Here is a 24,779-nt window from a genome sequence, read left to right on the forward strand (position 1 = left end):
GGTCATAAATTAAAAGGACATTTTCAAGGTTGCTAGACTTCAAATTTATTCTGCCTTGACAAGTGTTTCTGATTTAGAGAACTTACTGAGGTAGCTAATTAATTCAGACTGTCTTCCACAACCTCTTCTAGTGGATGTACAGTATGCCTTTCCGTTTCTTGTTTTGGTTCAAATAATGTTCAGTATCCTTGGATGGAGACAAACTGGTTTGAAAGTCCCACAAGCAAGCAGCTTCTATAAAGAGCGCTTGGGGTTCTTTGTGAATGCTTCACTTTACTCCATTTCTTTCCCTTTTTGTATGTACTTAAAGGCACTAACTTCCTTTTGGATTGCCTGATTGACTAAAAAGAACATTGCAGCAAATCTGTTTTAGGAACGTGGTTGAATGAAATGCTTTGATGGCAATGCTGATTATGAGAAGCAACGCAGTGGTCCCTCCTTTTTAAAAAGGATTGTGTGGCTATGATGTGCAACAATCTAGGGAAAACCAGGGGATAGATTTTTTTAAAAAAATTTAAGCTCATCTCCTACTTTGATCACTGTTTTCTAGCTGTTAACATTTTCTCTTCCAGTTTTGCAGTAGGCATTTAATACAAGTGGGACAGAATACAGTTTACATAAGACAGTATCGGTTGTCTTTGGCTTCAGTTGCTTACACTTATCTATCCCATACATTATTCAAAGACAGGAGTAAAAAAGAAAATATTAACAAGGATGCTTCAAATATATTTCAGGCTTTTTGAGCCAAGTGAACATTAGTTGTTGTGGGGGAAAGCCTTGCAGGATTTGTCTACAACCAAAATCGGGTCAAGAGAAGGGAGTGAACTTCTTTACTCCTGGAAGACCTAATATGAAGACCTAATATTGCCTTCTGGGATTGGGGAGAAGTCAGGCAAACATGATCTTTAAAATGGTTGTTGGGGCATGTTTGTTCCACTCCTAGAAGGATTTGAAGTCAAGTCCATTGTCCAGAATTTGAAATATAGCTTGACCATGAAAAAAAAAAGTATTTGGAGCAGTTGGTGCTTGGAAGAGGAAAAATAAGGGAAAGAAAGGACAGAAGGAGAGGTCCACCCTTTCCCATTGCACAAAAGGACTAATGGTAAAAACCTGGTTCGAATCAAATGACTGACTGTGATGCATATATTAAGCATCTTTCTGCAAATGAGTAGCCATTTACAAAAGGCCAGGAAGCTGTCTTATTTTGAAGTGATTTTTTTTTTCATTTTATGTGGGGTATGGAGGAGAGGAAAGTTAATTTTTTTGCAAAAAGTGGACCACTCTTAGAATTGATTTTCACCCCTTCTCAAAGTTTCTGAGAAATAAAATGAAATAAAAATGATTGGGGATAGATTTCAATAGATGCTTTTGACTGTTTTGGGATTGGGGCAGTTCTACACCCACCTCAGATTGATCCATGCTTCTTTAGGAGGGGGCCACTACTGCTCCTTTCAGAGTGAGTGACCCACTCCTCCCTACAGTGAGATGTTAACTACCTGCCAATTCAATCAGTTGTTCTCCAACTCCCCACCCAAATGAGCCAAGTAGAGAGCAGAGGTTAAAATCTCATGTGGCAGACTTTATGCAGGTAATCATCATTTAACAATAGTAATGGGGACCAGAATTTCCATTCCTAAGCAACATGATCATAAAATGTGATGTCACATCACCACACTGGTAACCAATGGCATTTCCCAGGTGGTCATTAAGTGCAGTTATGATTGCCATTTGAGACCTTCTGTTGGCTTCCACATCGACGTTGCTTGTCAGAAGCTGGCAGTGAAGGTCACAATTTCAGGATGCTGCAACCATTGTAAGTACGAGGAGCCATTGTGAATACCACTCATTCAGTGTTGTTGTAAGTTTGGTTGCTGGACATGAGGTTGTTAAGCAAGGATCAACTGAATTGCTCAGCATCCTGCTCAACATCCACAGGATGGAATAAATCCCAGTTCACAACATAAGACTCTCTCTCTGTTAACTCCCCATATCCTGCCCATGAGGAGCCAAGACTTGAATGAAATTGATCAGCGTTAGTGGCAAAATTTTGCTTGTAACTCTCACCATAACCTGTAAGCAGATCTTGCTTTTCCTGCAGGCAGGAAAACATTCTGCCTTGCAGATAAGAGTGCAGTAAACAAACAGAATCCTTAGTTTGTCCTTACTATCCAGGGAAATCACAATCCACTGATTTAGGGATCAGCACTTCAAGATACCACCAGCTTTAGAGGTTGATAATTATCCCTTTATCTTACCCTGGCGTCATGATTGACGCATGATCCGAAATCCAGGATGCAAATTTTAGAAAGGGCAACATTTATGGTTTTTTCCAATCAGGTTACAGTAACAGTTCATTTTCCTTCCCCTGCCCCCATGTATTTTCTTTCTCTTCTTTATTTATTTAGGAAAACTTCCAATTGAGTCCATATTGTCCCATAGTAACCATTTGCTCTTTTTTCAACTTACCAGGGCAAATTTCTTTCCATTTGCAGGAGGATGAAGAGAGCATTATTCTCCTCTCTTTTGAGGAGACTGTGATTAAGCAAGCTAAGGTACAGAAGCACAAGTGGATGATTGATTATTAGTAGGATTGCTTGCTGGGCCAATTTACTTTGGGAGGGCACAGGAAGGATGAGCAAACTCTGGGTGGTCACTGTTCTGGCATCTCTTTGGGAAAATGTGATTGAGCAGTGATATACCTGAGAATGCTAAAACCATAATCACTGTAAAAAGAAATTACATTGATTATGGTTTTAGCATACTCATGTATATAATTGCTTCCAGTTTTTAAATCTATAATTGGGGGACATATGTCTTTTTAGATATGTATGCTATCATAACTTGTGTGTGTGTGTGTGTGCATATACAATTGTAATAGTGCAAAATGGTGTTTTGGAGGAATCAGAGTTGCACTTTTTAAGTGAAACGTTTTTTTATTTAACTTTGGAAAATTTAGCTATTTTTCAAAGCACCTGAAGGCCAGACAAGGAATAATGGATGGAAACTGAACAAGCAGAGATTCAACCTGGAAATAAGGAGAAATTTTCTGACAGTGAGAGCAATCAACCAATGGAACAGCTTGCCTTCAGAAGTTGTGGGAGCTTCATCACTGGAGGCTTTCAAGAAAGGACTGGACTGCCATCTATCAGAAATAGTGTAGGGTCTCCTGCTTAGGCCGGGGGTTGGACTAGATGACCTACAAGGTCCCTTCCAACTCTGTTAATCTGTATGTGACTTGTCTTGTAATTGCAGAGTAGCCATACAATCCTGGAAAATGAGGCAACTGCTTTAATGAATTGCAGGAAAGAGACTCTGTCCATGCACCCGTATGCAGCAAGCACTTTTTTGCCTTCAGATTTCAAAAGCTGCATGGCTCAGTACTAATATGGTGTTTATTCTGAGGTAAATCTAAGTTCCTATCTAAAGCTAGGTAGAGATAAAAGCAATATTTCTTGGTCGTACCATTGAGGTTGAAGTACTAAATGCTTAAAGCCATTGGAAGTGATGAATTTGGTGAACACTGACTAAATTCTAACGTGTTTTTACAAGACAAACCTGCATTCTAGTCTATTCTGTAATAAAATAGTCACATTTAATGATAAATTCCTGTGGTTGTGACATTAATTTTATATGCTTTCTTTCTTCCTCTCTGCTGCTTTTTCTTTACCTCTCCAAGCTGTTTTTTATGTTCAAGATTGGAAGCATCATGTTTATATTATAGTGTGGAGCTAATAGATGAAGGGAAAATCCTTTTAGTACCAATGGCAAGCTGCCAAATAGGAAATAAAGATTCAGAAGTTTAGTTCTCAAATTATGAGTCTCATTTCCCTTATGAAGACAAGGGCTTTTGCTGGGAAAAGGATAAATCTCTTTGCCTCCCACTCCATGCAGTATACAGATCTCAATATCATAGCAATTAAATTGGGGACAATTTATCAATGATTGACCATACAATAAGTCAAGGAGTTTCCAGATGACTTTGTTTCCACCAAGCATAGCATGCAATATTTTTATGATGTTGTGTCTTTTTCTCTTCCCTTTTCTATTTACTCCTTTCCAAAATTGAAAAGGCAGACCTTGAAAAGGTAAAATAGGGAAGGAGAGAAGATGAGGAACAGCAGTTGGGTTGGACAATGAGCCAAGTGATGAAATGAGATTTCAGAACTCTTTTGGGGGAGTATGGGAGAAGAAGGTGAGGTAGATATAAGAGAAAACAGAATCATAATCATAATCATAAATTTATTTGTCAAGCATATATAAAATAACAGGTAAAAGTATAAACATAATTTGAATACATGAAAAGAGTAAGTAAAAAGGAATATTAGGAGAGGGACGATAGGCACCCTGGTGCACTTATGCACGCCCCTTACAGACCTCTTAGGAATGGGGTGAGGTCAACAGTAGATAGTTTAAAGTTAAAGTTTTGGGGGTTTGGGGAAGAAACTATAGAGTCAGGTAGTGCATTCCAGGCATTGACCACTCTGTTACTGAAGTCATATTTTCTGCAATCAAGTGTGGAGAGGTTTACCTTGAGTTTACTTTGATGCTTCAAAGAATCCAAGAAAAGAACTATAGATTGACATGGAAGAAAGGAGCATGTTCTCTCTCTCTCTCTCTCTCCCTCTCTCTCTCTCTCTCTCTCTCTCTTTTTTTTTTTTTTTTGAGAAGAAGAGTTTGAGGTCCAAAGAATTTTAGTCAGGTTTGTTTAGAGATAAAATAAGAGGAGTCCATTTTGCTTTTACCTTGAATGCATAAAATACCAAGTAAAATAAGAACTTCTCAGATTTTGTTAAAAATTTTGATCTTTCCCTATGCAATCCTTCCGTGCTAAGTACAAGACCTGACCTCTACGTGTGTCTTTGCATCTCTGCATCTCTGATCAGTTTCACTGATCAGCAAAAATGATAATAATTCCTTTTAAAATATTTGGATTTTCTCATCATGTAAATACTGAAATCTTACATAGCAACTTATCATTAACTATCTACTCATAGCAGCAGAGAATTGAAATATTTTCATGTTTCTTATAAAAATAGCAGAATTTGAAAGTATTTACAATTGCGGAGAAGTAGCAGGATTCAAATTGAATAAAACTAAAACCAAAATACTAACTAAGAATGTGACCGAGGTAAAGAAGAAAGAGATAGAAGAAAAATTGGGATTACAGGTTGTTAAAAAAATAAAATATCTAGGAATCTGGATAACTTCAAGGTGTTCATCTCTAAAGGAAGACAACTATATCCCCTTAACTAAGAAAATAAAACAAGATTTGGATAGATGGAAGAAAATACAATTGTCACTCCTAGGCAAAATAGCCTCGATTAAGATGAACATCCTCCCAAAACTATTGTATTTGTATCAAACGATACCTGTAAATCTGGATAAGAAATTCTTTTTAGATCTTAACAAAAACATTAGGAAATTTATATGGGGTGGGAAAAGACCAAGGATCTCATTTAAAATCTTACAAGGAAAAAGGGATTTAGGAGGATTTGGACTCCCGGATTTGGAAAGATATTACAGGGCAGCCAAGCTAGTATGGATAAGAGAGTGGGCCACTCTGGAAAATGAAAGGATTCTAACGTTGGAAGGCCATGACTTACAAAAAGGGTGGCACGCATATTTATGGGACACAGAGAAGAAAAAGAAAACATACTTTCATAGGCATAAAATTAGAGATACTTTAATACAAACATGGACTGCAATTAAACAGCGATATTATAAAAAAGTCCCAAAGTGGCTCTCCACGATGGAGGCCCTGATTTATCCCAACAGATGGGGAATGAAGAAAATATGTAGATACAAAGACATACTAGATGAAGGAGGAAACCTCAAGTCTAATGATGCCTTGAGAGATCAAGGTATCAATTTAGACTGGTGGACTTATTTACAAATAAAGTCTAGATACCAGAAAGACAAGGAAGAATGTAGTTTAGAACTAGGATCTAGTGGATTCGATAAGGTTTTGATGGGAACAGAAAAAAAGATTTTGGCCAAACTATACAACTACCTATTAGATGAAGATAGAACAGAGGACACAATTAAAAATCAAATGGGAGCATGGGAGAAGAATATTGGACGCAGTATAAATTTTAACGAGTGGGAAGAGGCATGGAATAGGAATTATAAACTGACCAGAGCAGTGACTTATAAGGAAAACCAGTATAAAACGTTACACAGGTGGCATCTAGCCCCTGCTAGGCTAGCAAAGATGTATCCAAATATTCACCCAAACTGTTGGAAATGTGGTCATGGGCAGGGCACCTTCTTTCACATGTGGTGGACATGCCCTGATGCGAAAAAGTATTGGAGCAAGATTTGGAGATGGTTACAAGAAATAATTGGAGAAGATATTGAATTGACACCTGAAATATTTCTCCTGGGAATAGTAAAGAGGAATTATGGAAAGAAAAAGATTTATTTAATTATACATATCACCACAGCTGCTAGACTGGCATACGCACAATACTGGAAAGAGAAAGGTCTGCCTACAGAAGAACATATAATTAGGAAAATACTGGAGTGCGCAGAGATGAGCAAACTAACACATGAAATAAATGAGGATGAAAATTCAGATTACTATACTGTTTGGGGAAAGTGGTATGAATGGATGAACGATAAAATTAAAAAAAGGAGAAAAAGATGTGCCTAATAAAAGGAATAAGTAGCTTAAGAAATAGCAGGTGCATATCTTGTATATATGTATATATATATAAACACTGCACTTCCGATGTAAATAGAAATGATATTTAATGTATTTTCACAAACTTAATAAAATATTTTTTTAAAAAAACAATTGCACTGTATTTTTCAAACATTTTCATTCCTTACTTATTGTGTTTCATCCTTAGTTTTATGTATTAGAAATCTGCTCAGCATCTTCCTTCAAGGAAACAATAAATATCATTATACTTAAGCAGTTCTTTTAGACTGCTTAAAGTAATGATATTTTAATACTAATTTGTTAGAATCATTTAGGCAATGTTTTTAAATTCTCTTTTCCAGATTTCTGAATGACTTACTCTTTCCTGGAACTATCCATTAATGTCCCTTCAACTAACACCACCAGATAGAGTAGATGGAACCTTACGTAGATGTTCCCAGTAATTTCCAAGACCTAGGATCAATGTACAGACACATGGCAAAGCTCAGTAGCTAGCAAAGGGCCAGTACCAGTGAAAGAGTCTAGGAAAGAGCCCTGGTAGTGCAGCAGACTAAAGCACTGTTATTAACATCAGCTGCCTGCAATTATTGCAAGTTCGAATCTTGCCAAGGCTCAAGGTTGACTCAGCCTTCCATCCTTTCTAAGGTAGTTAAAATGAGGACCCAGATTGTGGGGGCAATAAGATGACTTTGTATAAAATATACAAAAGTTTGAAGGCTATTGCTTAATGCATTGTAAGCCGCCCTGAGTCTCTGGAGAAGGGCGGCATATAAATCAAATAATAATAAAAAAAAAAAATAAAAAAAAATTCCTGAATTATTTTTAGAGAATAGTTTGGAATAGTTTCTGTTAGAGAAAACAGAGCAAGAGAGAATTGCACTACATTAGTTCTCTTTGAATGTAGATTCAGTCATATATTCTGATTGTTTTTAATGATGATTTAAACAAACCACAGGAGTTTGGATCATATCTCTTTCTAAGCTGTAAGTCATGTTTTTAACTATTAAGGATTAGATTCACATAAACCCAAACATAAACAAAATCATTTTTTGACTTAATTCAATTTGTGAATTATGGGATCAAAAAGTTAGGTGGAGTCTACTTAGCCATGTGGTTCAATCTCATGTTTAATACAGGAAATCAACAGGGTAAGAATAACAGAATTCAGAATAACAGAGTTGTTATTCTAGTCTAACCCGCTGATCACGCAGGAGACTCTATACCATTTCTGACAAATGGCTGTCCAGTCTCTTTTTAAAAACCTCCAGTGATGGAGCACCCACAAGTTCTGAAGCCAAGTTGTTCCACTGGTTGACTGTTCTCACTGTCAGGAAATTTTGCCTTAGTTCTAGGTTGAATCTCTCCTTAATTAGTTTCTATTCATTGTTTTTTGTCTTACCTTCTAGTGCTTTGGAAAATAGATTGACCCCTATTCTTTGTGGCAGCTTCTTAAATATCATGTCATGCTATCATGTCACTTCTCGTCCTTCTTGTCTCTAGACTAGCCACATCCAGTTCTTGATATGTTTTAGCCTCCAGACACCTAATCATCTTTGTTGCTCTTCTGTGCACTCTAAGCTTCCCTTAGAGATTAATGTACAATCTTTGAAGTTTTTTAATGCAGAAGTGGAATGCTTATCACTTTTCTAGGCAATAAATTGTGACAATGAATTGCCCTTATTGCTTAAAAGTTTCTTCTTATGTGTTATCACTATATATGGTTATTTTTCATTTCCTTTATGAAGAGTTGAGAGTACAAAGTTTTTGTGTTCCCTTAAGCTTTGCAATCACTCATAACATAACAGGGTAATAGGGGGAAAAATCATATCTTGTTCCCTTTCATGCAGCCTTAACTAAAGGAGTCTTCAGTGGGGACATCAGTAGGGCATGGCACGGTCCTCTACAAAATAGGGCATGCAAGCTGGAGAATTCCGAGAATAATAGTAAGCGGTAAAGATTTGCATTGGATCAAGAGTCTAGGAATGGCCAAGGGGACTTTCCGAATGAAAGAGCTTCTTAAACTCAGATAATGAGTTTGAAGGATGAGATTAATTTAGTTAGAGAATATCGTATGACAAAGACATCTGATCCAGTGACTTCCAGTATTGGCTGCTGAAGTATTAATACCCTAGAAAAGAAATAACAGCCACTCCCTTCTTGAGAACACAAAGCTTCCCACTAGGCAACTTGATACAGCAATTTTTAATTTCTACACTCTGTAGTGAAGACCACACACACACACACACACACACACACACACACACACACACACACACATTTCAAGCAGTCTGAACTGAAATTCCTGGTGAGGTAATGTGATGTCAATTTTTAGGATACAGTTTCACTACAGAATCTAAAACAGTGAACAGCAATTCAAAGTACCGAATAAGGAGAAGGAAAAAAACAAAAACAAATGAAGAGGATGAAAAACATTTCTCCAGAGCTGTATGTGGTCAGCCTATGATAAATGAATATTTAACAAGAGAAGGGTCATTAATGGGCATATCTTCCTGAGTGTCACAGAAGCAAGAGCAGCTTGACTCCTTGTGACTTCATGGATACATCTATGAAGTTTTCTTCTCCAATATGCAATTGGTTGTGAGAATCCCCCCCCCCAAATTTCCCAATTCAGCTTACAGTCCTGGGATTTCCTGGAGTGTCTCCTTCAAGTTGTACCAGTGGTGGGTTGCTACCGGTTCACACTGGATTGGGTGAACCAGTAGGGGCGGCTGGACACTCCGCCCACCCACCCAGATGCTTCTGCGCATGCCCTGCACGAACTGGTAGCGACGGGATTTGGAACCTGTCCTTGAGTTGTACCAAACTGCAACTCTGCTTAGCTTCAGACCAGACCAGGCCAGTCAATAGGTGCCGTTTACTGAGCCTAAATGCAACATTCCTGTAAGAAGACGAGACCGTGTACAGATTCCAGGGTCCCAGTTCCTTCCTTTACTCTCAATTGATAATATAATGCACTTAAATAAAAACATACCTTTTTATTTCAGCAGCATAGTGTCCAAGATAACTAATTGTAAAATACAAATCTGACAAAGCCTAACAATTACTATTAAATCATGACTTGATTTATACTTCATAGCAAATTATCTGCTTATCAATAGAATATGATAGGAGGGCTTATAATATATACCCTCTGTTGCATATTCAGAAATGAAATCACATCAAATAGCAAAAACACAGTGGAAGATTAAAAGTCATAAAACCCTGGGTGCTTCAACAGTTCCATTCCAGAATATTTTATTTCATTCTCTAGGAATTATGAATGTCCACTCTGCCTACATAAGCAATTGCCTTGAAGATCAAAAGCAAGAAGTCAGTTTTCTATAATCTTATTGATGGAATAATATAACATTGAGCAATATAATGGAGGTGGTTGAGTGAGTAATAACAGATCCCACCTCTGCCACACTCTGCCCCTGCCCTCCCCATGTGTCTTTGATTTTAATGTTTGATCTTAATTGTTAATGCTTAGATGTAACTGTAAGCCGCCCAGAGTTACCCTATGGTAAGATAGATGCCTAATAAATTTTAAAAATAAAATAAATAAATATAGAACTGAAAGTACGAGGAATCAGCATGCTCTGGCACCATTCCCTTTACCTTTTCTATATAAACAATTCCTATATAGGCAGTCCTTGACTTATAATTGTAATGGGACCTGCCCATTATGGTTGTAAAGCAGGTCACCCATGTGACCAACTCAATTTTACAATCTTTTTCTTTTGTGCCCATCAGAACCTTGTAACTGGGTTGTAAGTACCTTTTTTTGGGGAGGGGGAGGTGTCTGTTGTAACTTCTATCAGCTGCTAAGAGATTGGTCATAAATTGAGGATTACCAGGAAAGCCACTACTCTGAGGATAAGAGGTATCTTCTGTATCCAGGGAATCTCTTTTATTTATCCCCAGTAAATTGGTGATGTGAACTGGGTGTGTTCTTTATTTTAGAAAAGGAAATCATATGATCTAAACAGTCTTGATTGCTTTCTTAAAGCAAATCTCTGCAATTTTTCCAGGACTAACGTATTGTCAAGTCCAACTAGTTTGTATGCAGTCATTATTTGGGTTGCATAAACTATGATTTCTTGGGACACTTTTTGAAAAATTTTCCATCTTGGTTATAAAATAAAGTTATTGAAAGAACCAGGTTGGCAGGTCTGAAGGCCAATGCAAAAGATGGCTTACTTGGAACCCTGACAGTAATACTGTAAGCTGCTGACAATGTAGGAAAGAAGTTAAATCACTTCTTTAACATATTATAGTGTTTGATAGTTGTCAAAAATACTTTCTTTGTGGATCAAAATGATAAATAAAAATATGTATTTTATTTAATACGATGAAAGCATATTTCAGCATTGTGCTATTTGAAGAAAATATGTTTGCCCTTTAAAACGTTTAGTCCCTCTATCTTCAAAATGAAGAAATAAATCCAGTTTAGGTTCAATGTCTGACATGTTTTCATAGATTTCAGCATTTAAGCTTTGGCCTTAAATTGATGGCTTAAAATGAAAGACAGAGAGAGAAGAATGTGCATCCATTTTAGATTAAAAAGTCAGCAGAGTGGTTTATTCTTGATTTCTCATATAGGCATCTTGAATGAGATTTTTCAAGGTTATTAATACACTATCAATGTCTATTGTTATCAGGCATTCTGTTTATCTGTATAAGTAAACTCAGGTTAGTATAGACATGTAGCCTGAATGACAGATTGAGAGATCTGTTCTCATAAGTATGGTACATGGAAAGTAGCTTTATGCTGACTTCATTCACTTGGGGAACAATTACTTTGAATTTCTAATTTGGGCAATGAATTTATTCATACTCAGTCTTACAAAATAATGGTGAACCATTAGTTCAGGTGAGCATAATTAACAAAAGGTATAGGATGAGGAAGGCAAGCATGCCTATTATTTTACCATATTTTACATAGATATGAAAATTCAATTTTTTAAATCACAGGAAAGTTAAAAAACCAGCATCCAGTCCTATTAGAAGCCTAAACAGGGTGTGTGGAAATGCTGTTTGTGAAATGATGAGTAGAAGGAGGCTTGATGAAAATATGTTATTGGTCTATAATTGGGCAGGAGAAGCTTAAATGCAAATAGTAGATCTCAGAAAGTGAAACTGGAGAAAATAACTTAAGCTATTTACCTGCTTCAGAGAGAAGGAAATCCAGAGAAAAATAGTCATTTCAGGACGGATTCCTGGAGTTTAAAATGTGATAATGCTTGCATGCTACATACTAGGTGAAGTGTCAGCAACTTTTTCAATTCCAAGATCCACACTTTTAGATAAAACCTTAGGAACCACAATTAAAGAATTGCATAGAATCAAGGAAAATACTAAAAACATTTGTCTGGTTTAATTAAGTTGAAAATGAAAATATTTCCCATTAATATGATTATTACTAAAAAATCCCAATCTAACAAGAGGATACAACAGTAGATGAGAACATCATGGATTTAGAGTGAGGGGGTTTTTTTTGGGGGTGAGGGGAATCCAGAACTGGAACCTTATTTACTTTAGTTTAAAGAACAACTGAGAAAAGTTTACCTGAATTTACTTATGATTCAGCTTGGCCATATCCAATGCATGTTCCCATTTAGGAATTTAAATGATAAAACCAGCCCTCAAGAATGGCGTGTAAATGGACTTGAAAGCCAGATAACAAGCGTATGGCGTAATATAATCATACCAATCCAATCCAGGCCCTGCTAGCAATTCTGTTGTCCTATTTTGGACTAGTTGAAGTTTCTGGACCATTTTCAAAAACAGCTCCATATGTAGTACATATCATCCGCTAAATATTCAAGCAAACATCCCTGTTTTAAAGTATTTTTAAATTCTGGTTTATCTCAATAAGCTTATGAAGACATAAATACTAGCATTAGTAGCATTTCTCTGAGACAGGAAAGGCAAATTTACTAGCATGAAAGACTGCAAGGAATTCTTTGCAAAATATAGTCAAGATTGCATTTTTGTTACTTCTCTTACCTATGCCATATAAAATATATTCCATGCAATTATTATGCAGAGCGAAATATTAAAGAAATAACATTGGAGGGATAAAATAATTCAGTAAAGATGGATTAAATTTATGGAATGATTTGTTGATATTTATGTACACAGACACAATACCAAGAACATTCTATTGAAGTGACCTGCTGGAAAAACAATTCTGCTAACATTTTTCAAATCCTAGAAGCAAATTGGAGATATGCTCAATTTTATATATGTTAAAAAATCATAAACCACTGTTTACATTTATAAGTTGAACATCTACAGCCAGAGTTTGGAATGTGTAGCAAAATTTCCATTTCATCCTGTTCTGTAGAAATGAAGGGGGTGTTCCAAGTATTGTCTGTAAAAGACAGATTACTTTTTTATGCTTCAAAAGAAATACCATGTTTCTGATAAAAAAAGCAGGTAGTCCTCATTTAACAATGGTAATTTTCATTCACTTAGTGACAACAATTTGGCATTTCAGGCTGCTATGGTTAAGCGAATCACTGCAGGTTATTAAACGAAGATAGCAATAGCACTTGCTATTGCTGCTTCACAGCCCTCTCTAAGTGGTTTACAGAGTCAGCATATTGCCCCCAACAATCTGGGTCCTCATTTTACCCATCTCGGAAGGATGGAAGGCTGAGTCAACCTTGAGCCGATGAGAATTGAACTGCCGAACTGCAGCCAGCAGTCAGCAGAAGTAGCTTGCAGTACTGCATTCTAGCAACTGCACCACCACAGCTCAGTGAGGATATCACATAGTTGTTATTTGTAACCTCCTTCCGGCTTCCCCATTGACTCATAGAAAGCTGCAAAGAAGGGCGCAAATGGTGAACATGTGACCTTGAGGTGCTCCAACATCATAATTGCAAGGGGAGGCACCTGAGCACCCAGATCATGATCATGTGAGTGCAGGGATGCCCTGACTGACATAACTATGAGGATAATGATGACTATCACTTATTCAGCCCTGTGGTTAAATCCAAATGGTCACTGAATAAGACAAGGAACAGCCGTATTCACTTTATTTTAGCCAGTCTCATTACACTGATATCAACTATATTATATTATGTTGCTGCTTCAATTGATATTCATTTCTCATATGAAAGCCAATGTTAAAATAAAATGTTTATGTCTCACAGTGGAACTGAAATGTTTCATTAGCAACATTTGATAAAGTTTCAAAATGTGTGTGCTTTGATAAAAGCACACACATTCTTGAGTATACTCAGAGTATCAACAACTGGGGTAACATAACACATTTGTATTCCACTGGGAGTTGGTTGAAGCCAGCATTAAACAAACTTAATAAACACATAAACTTCCACAATGCTACTAGGAACCGCATTGCTCTGGCAGATGGATCAGCTCTGACTATGTTGGCAAACAGCACCCACACATGTAATAGAGTAGTGAGGTAGTGTTTCCTTTCTCCACCCAATAGCTATTTCTCACATGGTTTTCAGACACAACACATCCAATGATGTTTTTCTAACCTTTCCTGACAGAGTTGGCCCAAAGATTAATAAGCCTTCTGAAATTGTGGGGTATACAGCAACTCTGACTGAATTCTGAGTTTAATTAGACTGGTTTAGACTAATTCTTTAGTTCCATAAGATGAACCTGGGTCCTTTGTAATGTATTCTACTTGGGAGCCTCACGGGATCCTATGTGCAACTTAATATTTTATGGGGCTACAGAGGCAGAGAAAAATAGGGGAAACATGAGTTCTTGCTCTTGCCTCTGGGATGGAAGCAAAGCATGGTAAAAGTAGTTGCCTCAGTGTAGATTAAATTGACAGATAACATAAAATAAATTAAAACAATTGATTGATCTTGATCCAATCACTTTTTGGTCTTTTCTTCACTTGCAAAAGCCCCACATTTGTGTTTTTAAAATAGGCAATAAGCAAAGGAATAAGGATTACTCCATTTCCACTCCTCATTTTTAAAGAAAATAATGTCAGCTTTTTTGGGGGGGATTATTTCAATGATACTAAACATATTCAAGGCATTTTTGTTAATTACTACCAAAGCTAATTCAACTGCACAGCTTTATTTACATCCTACAGCTATATCTCTGGGCTTACTGCAGACTTAGCCTCCTCATCCTCTTCTCGGGAAACTTGGGTCATCGTTGCTATTTCTTTTGAGCAATCTTCCAACATATCTGGAAAACACCAGGTTGAGAAAGCTACTTTAGCTTTTCTGCTGTCTAGAAAACAAAAACTTCAGGTCTACATTTCCCACTTCTCAAAGAGAGAACAATGGAATTAGGCTATAAGAAAGAACATGATACAATTAGCTGTGTTTTAGGTTTTGTCTACACTACACTACTTCTCCAATATACATTACACAATGATCTAATAAAGTAGTCACATTTTTGCCTGTTTGCTCATGTCATATTAATAGCATTTCGGCCTTGCCTTGCATGCAGTTGGTGAGAGTGAACAGTTGCCTACATGTTAATTTAATTAAAAGGATGTTTGGGAATTAGCCTGTTAAACACAGGATACATAGTTCATGCTCACTTCAAAGAGAGGACAACAATGTGTGCTTTGAATTTCAAAACCACTCATGTTCATTTGACTTGCCCAAGACTTGGGGCTAAGATGCTTTTGAGCTGGAGGAATCCAGATTCCCAAAAGACAGAGTTGAACACTGAAAGGCTAAAATGGGAATGTCTAGAACTCCGAGCAAAATAACTTTTCCTCTTTTGAACATGATGAATCAGCCACATTCCAAATACAAAATCCCACATTGAATTAGAAATAAAGTTACAGCCAGGGTACAAAGAAATGCTCTTTTGAATGAGGGATCTTGTTCTATTTCCCCAGAAATCCTAGCTATTCATTTTGTGAGATCCTATCTTAGAGCAGCAGATAGTTGAGTTTAGTTTAGAAAGTGCCAGGACATTTAAGGTAAACTGCAGCTTAATGAGATCACTGCTAGTAAAGTAGAGTTTCTGGACATTTGGCTGGTTATTCTCAGTTATATCTAGTTATCAAGTCCTCACCTCACCCCGTTGTTATATTAAGCAATCATTTCCTGACCAGCAAGATCAGCTTGTTTAAGAAAATTATGGGGAGGGGAAAAAAAGCTCTTCAAACCAAGCCAAGTTTTCCCTTCTCCTGCCATACTTCATGGCTGATTTCCATATTGGTATTTAACTTCCTAGCAAGAGAGTCTTGTTAAACCTTGTTATATTTCACATACTTGCTAATTAATTCCTGGGCTGATGGATTGAAAGATGGTGCCATCTCGTGGGTGTCTCTAAATCATGACCTAGATTCATAATTTTACTTTGCTGGGAGAGGCTAATTGAAAGGCTTAGCATGATAACAGGTAATAAATCTATCATCTTTTAATGCATCTCTTAGGATGAGCCAATATTTTAGATGAAGATCTGTTTAACAGCCGGTTCACTTGAGGCCTAAATCTTCAACTCACATGACCTTCTATAGCAGCGGCCAACCTTGTCTACGGTTAGGGAGTATTTGAAGAGGAAGTAATGTCCGTAAAGCCGGGGACAAACTATTTAAATGAGCAGGTGTGCATTCATGCTACATACCATGGCATTAATTGCAATTGGGGATGTGTGAATATCACATTCATTCCCATCCAGCCTCTTTTATATTAATCCGTGTTTTTAGAACTTGGCAGCTTTAAGCTGTGTGGACTTTAAATCCCAGAATTCCCCAGCCAGCCACTAGCCAGCAAGCTGATTGAGGAAATATGGGAGTTGAAGTCCATGTAGTCTAAAGTTGCCAAGTTTGAGAAACACTGCATTACAGTACTAAGTCACTTATGTTCCAACAAGGGAAAGATGGAGGGAGCTCTCATTTTTTATTATATCTAGCATATCCCCTATACCTATGCTTGGGAGGAGCAAGGACTAGTATATTTGGTGGCTCCCTAGGTGGCTCAGTGGCTAAGACGTTGAGCTTGTGGATCAGAAAGGTTGGCAGTTCGAATCCCTAGTATAGGCTTCCTGTGTGAGCAGGAGGGTTGGACTAGATGACCTCCAAGGACCCTTCCAACTCTGTTACTGTTATTTTGTGTGTGTATTGGGCTACATGTTAAAAAGACTTTCCCCCTCCAGATTTATATACTGTATTAAAAGCACTTTTCAATTATTTCTTCAATCGCCTTGTAGATTAGATCAGTATATTATCTCCACCTTCCAGGCAGGTTCTGCTGGGAGACAGCAGCTTGTCTAGAGCTAGGTTTTATTTTCACTTGGCAGACATTATCAGGTTCAAAGTTGGAGGCCAAATTAAACTATTATTTCTCTCTTCATAAATTATTTTTCTCAGTGTTCAATACTAAAAAGACCAAAGGGAGACCACCGTTTGGGTGAGAAATAAGCTTGGGACAGTGGAAAATATAACCTTGTCTTACTATATGCAACTCTTCCCTTCCAAACTGCTATTAGCTGCAGAGGATGAAATGAACAAGTACATTCATATATATTTATATTTCATCTCTAAAGTTAATATTGATTTGGGGATGGACAGCAGGGAGGGTTTTTTGGTTTTCACTTTTGGAGATACATTAAGGCAATCACTACAGATAGTACTCAACTTACAACAGTTCATTTAGTGACCGTTGAAGTTACAATGGCACCAGTAGTGGGTTGCTACCAGTTCGCCCTGGATTGGGTGAACTGGTAGCGTTGGCGGGAGGCTCCACCCACCTGTCTGGACGTCTCTGCAAATGCGCAGAAGTGTTGCGCGTACACCCACAAGCGAATCAGTAGTGAACTAAATTGAAACCCACTACTGAACATGGGCAAAACTCACCTAGCAAGATAAATTTTGGGCTAAATTGTGGTTGTAAGTTGAGGACTACCTGTACTATCTTTTGTCAACAATGGTTTAGTACAGTGTGTGAGCCCAGTTGTTGGGGATTGATTAACAAACTATGATTAAAAGAAACTTTGACTTAGTGCAATATGTGATCTTAGCCAGCAATTGTTCATGTCTGAAAGAAAAAAGTTAGCCTCTAAAATTTCTTCATCTGAGTACTTTAACACTTCCAGGTTTTATACCTACTCACTTGAACACATTTTGTTTGAGTAGATACACTGATTTCTCGTCACATGTTTGAATAACTTGGAATGTAAACATAGAACCTTTCAAGTTGCTTGGCAAGTAAAATGTTACCCTCTGTGGAATGCATTTGAAGTCTTTAAGACGCCATTTCAATGTGGGTTATCTAGATAAGCTTTATATTTCCATTATTAAAAGTACATTAAGAAGCTGATAGAGGAAATGAAAGTCAAACAGGAACAAAAACATTTCAAAGAGAATTCTAAGCACCAATGCTATGGTATGTCAAGTCTGAGAAGCATTAAGAAGATATGAAGGGTAAAAGGCCCAGCCAAACGCATTAAATCCTTACCAATAATAAAAATCTAAACCAACAATTTAGAACATCAGTGGTCCAATAATAAACAACTGTGGGAGAATTACGAAGTATTTGTCCATAGATGGAGAAGCTTGGGGAAACTCTTAAATTCTCCCCAATTTTTGATGTGTGGTGGATATACATCTAAAAGAGTCCCTTTTGATGGTAATAGCAATAGCACTTAGATTTATATATCACTTCACAGTGGTTTACAGCCCTCTCTAAGCGGTTTACGGAGTATGAATATTGTCCCCAACAATCTGGGTTCTCATTATACTGACCTTGGAAGGATAGAAGTCTGAGTCAACCTTGAGCTGGTTAGAAGCGAACTCCTGGAGTGAGCAGTGAGTTAGCCTGAAGTACTGCATTCTAACCACTGCGCCACCACGGCTCAATGCTAATTGTCCAGGCTCTGCATTGTTTAGTGATTCTTAAACTGATCCAATCCAATCCAATCCAATTTAATCCAAGATGATCCAATTACCGCTTTTTCTAGTTTTGAATTATTACATAACTAGTCCCAACCTCTCTGTCTCTTTGTTGTTCTTTACAAGTTATCTCAGCAGCAGCAATGGCAGCCCCAACTCGAACTGCTCAATAGTAGTAACAGTGAGAGGGATCTTGAAGTCCTAGTGGACAATCATTTAAATATGAGACAGCAGTGTGCAACAGCTGCCAAAAAAGCCAACACAGTTCTGGGCTGCATAAACAGAGGGATAGAATCAAGATCAACACGTGAAGTGTCAATACCACTTTATAATGCCTTGGTAAGGCCGCACTTGGAATATTGCATTCAGTTTTGGTAGCCACGTTGTAAAACATATGTGGAGACTCTAGAAAGAGTGCAGAGGAGAGCAACCAAGATGATTAGGGGACTGGAGGCTAAAACATATGAAGAATGTTTGCAGGAACTTGGTATGTCTAGTTTAATGAAAAGAAGGACTAGGGAAGACATGAGAGCAGTGTTCCAATATCTCAGGGGCTGCCCCAAAGAAGAGGGAGTCAAGCCAGTGGTGAAATCCAAACTGGTTTGCTACCAATTCACTGGCCGTGCATGTGCTGCGTGCCAAACACGTGCTGCATTCGCATGCACAGTGAGCACCAAAGACATACTCTGTGTGCACACTCATGTACAATATGCACCAAAAGGCGGCTTGGGAAGGTAAGTAGGACAGCGGGGGTGAGGGGATCAGCTGTGGTGCGTGATTTAGCTTTGCTAGATTTCCTGCTTTCTAGCAAAGCTAAACCCTGCTGCACAGCTGATCATCGGAAATACCGGTTTGGAGGAACCGGTAGCTTTTTTTAACTACTGGTTCACCTGAACTAGTAGTTTTTATCACTACCGATTTGCCCGAACTTGAGCGAACCGGTAGCATTTCACCCCTGAGTCAAGCTATTTTCTAAAGCACCTGAAGGCAGGAGAAGAAGCAATGGGTGGAAACTAATCAAGGAGAGAAGTAACCTAGAACTAAGGAGAAATTTCCTGACAGTTAGAACAATTAATCAGTGGAACGACTTGCCTCCAGAAATTGTGAATGCTCCAACACTGGAAGTTTTTAAGAAGAGATTGGATAACCATTTGCCTGAAGTGGTGTAAAGTTTCCTGCCTAAGCTGGGGGTTGGACTAAAAGACCTCCAAGGTCCCTTCCAACTCTGTTATTCTGTTTCTTCTGTTTTCCCAACTCTAACTACCATCTTGGGAGGCAATTACCCTCATTTCTGGAACCACTGTTTTAGTGTGTGGCATTAAAGGGAAAAAGAGAAGAAATGGGAGCAGATTATATGGTCACGCACTGCCTCTATTTCTTATTTATTTATTTATTTATTTATTTATTTATTTATTTATTTATTTATTTATTTATTATTTATTTATTTATTTATTTATTTATTTATTTATTGGCCTGATGTTGGTATTTGTGTGCTTTTTTATATTGTTATGACTGTGGCTGCCTTGGTCACTGAGCAATAGAAGAAAAGGAGAGTAAAGATTATTCTCTTAATGGCCAAATGAATGAACAAATTATTGAACGTGCTTGAGTTTGATCAAATTGCCACTTGTTTATGCCTCACTTAGCAGGGTGGCCCATTACAGTGAAGGCTGATGATGTCCATCTTTCACTGCGATGATGGGAAGTAAAGCCGCATATGACTTCAAATTTTTTTTGTACGTATGCTATAAGAATTAAAATAATTCTCTACATACATTTCATCATATTTCCTTATATTTTATCTCTTAAATATTTCACTCCATCATGTTCAGAATTTGTGTAAATATTATTTGGCCTTGTAAACATATAATTAATTTAAACATAAATTCCCAATATTAAAATCATTGCTGCTGAAAAGCTGAAATAAAACAATTCAGTTCTCTTCTTTTCTGGGTATAAGTGAATAGCAGACTAATTTAATATCATAGGCTGACATCTGCCTGTATTTACTGGATGGTATTCTTAAGGCTAAATAAGTAAATAAAACCACATTGCAATTATTAGCCTTGCAAGGTAATTCAGACAAGAAGCATACCCAGAAGTACTAATTTAATTTTATTATGTTGTTGTTAGTTGCGAAGTCGTGTCTGACCCATTGCGACCCCATGGACAATGTTCCTCCAGGCCTTCCTGTCCTCTACCATCCTCTGGAGACCATTTAAGCTCACGCCTACAGCTTCAGTGACTCCATCCAGCCACCTCGTTCTCTGTTGTCCCTTTCTTCTTTTGCCCTCAATCGTTCCCAGCATTAGGCTCTCCTCCAATGAGTCCTTCCTTCTCATTAGGTGGCCAAAATATTTGAGTTTCATCTTCAGGACCTGGCCTTCTAAAGAGCAGTCAGGGTTGATCTCCTCTAGGACTGACCAGTTTGATCGCCTTGCAGTCCAAGGGACTCGCAGGAGTATTCTCCAGCATCATAGTTAAAAGGCCTCAATTCTTTGGCGCTCAGCCTTTCTTATGGTCCAACTTTCATAGCCATACATTGCAACTGGGAAAACCATAGCCTTGACTATACGCACTTATGTTGGCAGGGTGATGTCTCTGCTTTTTAGTATGCTGTCTAGATTTGCTATAGCTTTTCTCCCTAGGAGAAAGCATCTTTTAATTTTTTGGCTGCAGTCCCCATCTGCGGTGATCTTGGAGCCCAGGAAAATAAAATCTATCACTACCTCCATTTCTTCCCTATCTATTTGCCAGGAATTGAGAGGGCCAGATGCCATGATCTTAGTTTTCTTAATGTTGAGTTTCAAGCCAACTTTTGCACTCTCCTTCTTCAAGAGGCTTTTTAGTTCCTCTTCGCTTTCTGCCATTAGAGTGGTATCATCTGCATATCTGAGGTTGTTGATATTTCTCCCAGCAATCTTAACTCCAACTTTTGATTCATCTAGCCCTGCCTTTCTCATGATGTGCTCTGCATATAAATTAAATAGGCATGGCGACAGTATACAGCCTTGCCAGACTCCTTTCCCAATTTTGAACTAATCAGTGGATCTGTGTCCAGTTCTCCCTTTTGCTTCTTGACCCACATATAGGTTTCTCAAGAGACAAATAAGATGGTCTGGTACTACCATCTCTTTAAGAACTTGCCACAATTTTATTATATGGTTACATTGATGGAATTTTGCAAGTCTTGAAAGTACATCTCTCCTGCCATACCTTTGTAGACAAAGAAACTAGGGAGGGTCTCTTCTGAGTCATTTGCATATCCCCTTTCCTTCCTTTCCTTCTGCAGACTCAGCTGCCACTTGTCTGATCATTGCCTAATCTGTGGCTTTACCTCCTGTCTCACAAGGTCATTCCCACATATCATTACAGCAGTCCAATCATATACATGTTCACTCAAAAGAAATTGCATTAAGATCAGATGGTGATATTTTTAAAAGGCTTACACAATTAATGAGACTTCAGTTAATATGATTACCTTAACTCTCGTGGATATTTATGTTTCTGCTCAAGACATAACTAAATCCTGCTGAAGTAGGATATAAATATGGCTGCAGCTTTCAAATTATCCAGACACAAAAACGAGCCCAAATTTTAGCACAAGTGAAGATGCAGTTCTCCTTATAAATGCAACATTTGATGTTACAATGCAATAATTTGAAGTAATCTGAACAGAATTACTGTGGTGATGTATGTAATAGAAAATTAGGCAATTTCCTTGTTGGGGCACAGTACCTGTAGCTACCCACATAAATGGTAGTATCATAACACAAATCTATTCTTATATACTTATGTTCAGATGTGACACAAGTACATAAATTGCCAGATTTGCTCTATAATATCATGAGGTATGTTCATTATGCTCCCCCCTTAACTCCTTGTAAATGCCTGTACCTCAGAGACATATTTTAACATATCATTTTGTTTGATTCTAACACAAGCAAGACAGTATATTTCTTAGATATTAGATCATATATTGAAAGAAATATGAAGAAGCATAGTATCTGGTGAAATGCAGACCATCTTGTGGTATAAAGAATAGAATGAATTAGCCACTTAGTCACCTCAAACTATGAGATGGGCAGCATATAAATGTAATAATAAAAAGAATAAGAATGAAATAAATAATGTATTATCAATATAGTATTCAACTAGGCCACAAAAATTGGCAGAAAGGGTTTATTATGTCTTCTAGATATGTTTACAAGTCCTTACTAGCTCCTGTTCTTAGAATCAGTCTGTTTAGCACATTCTTATTTTCCAATTCTGAATAAAAAATGGAAATTTCCAGTGGTATAATGAATAAAACATGAAAAATAATTCAAGGACCAATAATTCAAGAACCAATACTGAAACAAGGAAATGTATTCATGTTGTTAATAACAGAGGTTCTTCTTGCCTGTAAGAATATTTTTCAACAATAATCAGTCATTCTTACTGAATGTTATGTTTTTGCTTATTATTATAAGAAATAATAATAATAATAATAATAGTATATTACATATAGAAATAATAAGAAAGCTGGGTGACTTTGGGCCAGTCACTCTCTCTTAGTTCAAACTACCTCACAGGGCTGTTGTTGTGGGGAAAATAGGGGGAAGAAGGTGTGTGAACATGAACCAGAATTCTGCAACCATAGTAACTACATGCCAAGCATCTGAATTGTGATCACATGACTGTGGGGATGCTGTAATGGCTGTAACTGCAAGGAATGGTCATAAGTCACTTTTTCCAGTGCTGCCATACATGTCAACCATTGTTAAACAAATGGTTGTAAATTGAGAACTATCTCTAGGTACTGTAAAGAAGAGAGGGCTAAAAGCAGATATGATATCAATTTTCCAATACTTGCAGGACAGTCACAAGATAGAAAGTGTGGCTTTATTCCCATGGTGGGTTTCAAAATTTTTTATTACCGGTTCTGTGGGCGTGGCTTGGTGGGTGTGGCATGGCTTGGTGGGCATGGCTTGGTGGGCGTGGCCATAAAATCTCCATTCCCACCCCAATCCATGGGAAGGTTACTGCAAAATCCCCATTTCTTCCCAATCAGCTGGGACTTGGGAGGCAGAGAATAGATGGGGGCGGGGCCAGTAGTGGGTTGCCCCCGGTTCGCACTGGTTCTATAGAACTGGTAGTAAAACTGGCGGGAGGCTCCGCCCACTGACCTTGACATCATCAAAACGCTTCTGCGTGTGCAGAGAAGAGCGCATGCACAGCCCCGCTGCGAACCAGTAGTAAAGGTAAGTAGAACCCACCCCTGGGCGGGGCCAGTCAGTATTTTTATTATGCTGAAATCCAATTCTGCTTTATTCACTATAATGCCTGAAGGTAGCGGAGAATCAATTATATAGAGATGGATTCAAGTTCAAATTGAGGAATTTCCTGACTCTGATTGCTATTAAGCAGTGGAATAGCTTGCCTCCTGATGGCAGGTTCTAGGGCAACTTGCCACAGCAAACTCATCATGGCCAACTTGCTATGGAAGAGCTCGCTGTGGAACAAGAGTTACACTAATATCAAAGAAATGATGGAATAGAATCATTAAAGAAAGGATGTAAAAGGAGGGACAAACTGAAATGTGAATGACAAAAACTAAAACAATTTTTGAATTACTTTAAATAATTAAATTGAATTATTGAATTGTTCCATGGTAAGTTGGCCTGAAGTGAGTTGGCCATGGCAAGTTGGCCATGGTGGGTTGGCTGTGGCCATTTGTCCCATTCCGCTGATGACATCTGTGCTTTATCACTGAAAGTTTACAAAGATTGATTAGTTCTTTGTTTGGGATGGTCAGAAGATTCCTGTCCTGGGCAGGGAGTTCCATTAAAACAGGTTCAAAGTCTTCTAACTGAGTTTAGTTTCATTTTTCCACCTGTTTCTATTGAAAATTTACTAATTTTCCAATGTAAAATTGGCATGTATAGGAAAAGAGAAAAGAACAATAAATTTATCTGACTAATACAATTTCTATTCATTGGTTTGTGTTCTTATAGAAATCATGGAAAACTCCAGAAATAAAGGAAACAAATGCTGCTTTTATTTTCATTATATGAATTATGACATACCACATACCGAGAAATTGAAGATAGCATTGATAAGAAAATAAATTTTGATGCTTATTCCTTCCTTAAATCTTACCTTCCCCCAAATTTCAACACTGAATCCACTGTTTTTCCATCTATATAAAGGTAAAGGTTCCCCTGCACATGTGTGCTAGTCATTTCCGGCTCTAGGGGGCGGTGCTCATCTCTGTTT

The sequence above is a fragment of the Pituophis catenifer genome, unplaced genomic scaffold, assembly GCF_029215685.1.
Source record: "Pituophis catenifer annectens isolate HBS135680 unplaced genomic scaffold, rPitCat1.0.hap2 SCAF_2, whole genome shotgun sequence".
NCBI lineage: Eukaryota > Metazoa > Chordata > Lepidosauria > Squamata > Colubridae > Pituophis > Pituophis catenifer.